Source organism: Stomoxys calcitrans, chromosome 5 (assembly GCF_963082655.1).
Source record: "Stomoxys calcitrans chromosome 5, idStoCalc2.1, whole genome shotgun sequence".
Taxonomy (NCBI): Eukaryota; Metazoa; Arthropoda; class Insecta; order Diptera; family Muscidae; genus Stomoxys; species Stomoxys calcitrans.
The window spans coordinates 6358574-6361295 of NC_081556.1; positions in this window are offsets into that span (position 1 = coordinate 6358574).

The following is a 2722-nucleotide window of genomic DNA, read 5'->3' on the forward strand; positions in this document are numbered from 1 at the left end:
TCGAGTGGTGGCCTTTTTTCTAAACTGCTTACTTAGTCCAAAGTAGCATCTGTTTGCCAGTATTATTCTTCGCTTTATCTCAAAACTGGTGTCATTCGTTTCGATTAGGGCGGTGCGGAGGTAGATAAAGTTACTGACTGTCTCAAATTTTGCAGGGATACCAAACTCAGACATGGCTTGAAATACCTTTGAAAGTAAAGGAGTATCGAAGGCGGTTTTGTAGTCAACAAAGAGATGGTAGGTGTTGATTTGTCCTTCTCGGGTCTTTTCCAGGATTTGGCGCAATGTGAATATCTGGTCCAGGGTGGATTTACCAGGTCTAAATCCGCATTGATAGGGCCCAATTATCTCATTGACTTTCTCATCTTTCACACAGTACGCTCGAGAGTATTTTGTATGCGATGGGGAGGAGACAAGGGATAACTATGAGCACCACACAGGCTGAAACTTTAAGCTCCGACTTGTGTGGTGTCCATCGTTATCATGGGAAGCTTAGCTGAGAGCTACGGGGCGCGTCCATAGGCTGAGGATGGTGGATTTTAATCTTTCACACAGTACGCTCGAGAGTCACTTGTATGCGATGGGGAGGAGACACGGGATAACTATGAGCACCACACAGGCTGGAACTTTGAGCTCCGATTTGTGTGCTGTCCATCGTTATCACGGGAAGCTTAGCTGAAAGCTACCGGGCGCTTCCACAGGTTACGGATGGTGGAAAGCTGTAAGTAGTTCCTTCAAGCGGGTGGTTGTGGCATGCCAATTATCCCTTTTGAAATGTCTTTAGCATGAATAAAATTTACCTTATCCGTTTGCCAAACATTCTGTAATTCTTTTCTGTCTATAAAACTTCGGAAGTCTGCCTGCCAATATTCCATTGAAAATTGAGTACAATTGGATTCTTCTGAAGTCTGTAGAATTCTGTGGAATTCTCTTTCCCTGAATTTTTTTATTCATAAGAAAATACATATCACTCACATGCTTGTTTTACTCATATATTTCCAGAAATGGCAAATTATTTGCCTCTGAGTCAATATGTAATGAATGTGTTGCTGGTTTTTGCCAGAAATCAAATAAAATGTATGGAGCAAGTGGTACCATTTTTTAGCAATGATTTTTTTTTATTAAAGTATCACACACATCCATACATATATAAGGCTTAATAGAAATTGAGAGATATAAGGCACCTGAATATTTGTGTGGTTATTTAAAATGTTCCACATTTATCTTGACATCGAAACAAATTTTGTTTTTAGCAGGAACTGCCTAAATTTGAAAACATTTTCTGGTTAAATCTTATAACAAAGCTATTCATGCCACTTATACACATACATGCTTACAAATGTGGCATATCCAATAAAGGAATTTATTTGGCTTTCTGTTTTTCAGACGCATTCCCGGTAATCCTATAAATTGCAAATCTTATTTGCCTTAGTATGGGCTCTGGCCCAAATACCCGCACATGGTTGGTCCATGCCACGCATTTGCCATAATGGCAAGCACAACCACACCCGCGTACACACACACACATAAATGGACGTGAATACATGAAACTCCCTGTACTGCAGGCCAATGTGGCTCCTTTGCTACGCATCACATCGCATTTCGACGTAAGTAATCTTATTTTTATTTACTGGGATTTGATTAGATTATAATTTTATTTCTGTGTTAGAGGCTAAAGCAAATAAAATATATGGCAGTACAGTGGGTGAACTTTGTATAAGGTAGCATTTGGAGTGTAGTTATAAACAGAATGGTTCATTACAAAAATATTAAAGATTAAAAAAAAGTAAAGAGTGCTAAATTCGGCATGGCCGATTCTTATATATCCCTCACCACGAATAATGGATATGAACTGCAATGCTTTTGGGATTATAAAACCGATTCGGACCTTACTTGGTCTGGAATTTGGAAACAATAGTTGAAGTCATTGGAAAAGAATTGCACCCTATAGGGACTCAGGAAGTATAAACGGGAGTTCGGTTAATATGGGAGGTGTATCAGGTTATGAACCGGTTTAGACTGTAATGACACAGATGTTGGAAGTCATAAAGGAAAACATCATAAACATTTTCAGTCAAATCGGATAAGAATTGCGCCCTCTAGAGGATCAAGAAGTATAATCCGGAGATCGATTTATATGGGAGCTGTATCAAGTTATAAACCGATTAAAACTAAACTTGGCACAGCTGTTGGAAATCATAGAATACAACAGATCGTGAACATTTTCAGACAAATCGCATAAGAATTGCGCCTTCCAGAGACTCAATAAGTATAATCGGAAAATCGGTTTATATGGTTATATGGTCAGGTTATGAACCGATTCGGACCATACTAGCCACAGATGTTGGAAGTCAAAATAAAACACGTCAGCAAAATCGGATGATAAATTCGCCCTCCAGAGGCTCAAAATGTCATGAGGATCAAGAACATATGTATTGGGTTGCCCAAAAAGTAATTGCGGATTTTTGATATAGTCGGCGTTGACAAATTTTTTCACAGCTTCTGACTCTGTAATTGCATTCTTTCTTCTGTCAGTTATCAGCTGTTACTTTTAGTTTGCTTTAGAAAAAAAGTGTAAAAAAAGTATATATGATTAAAGTTCATTCTAAGTTTTATTAAAAATGCATTTACTTTCTTTTAAAAAATCCGCAATTACTTTTTGGGCAACCCAATACTTTGTGGGGTCTCAGATCAATATTTCGATGAGTTACGAACGGAATGA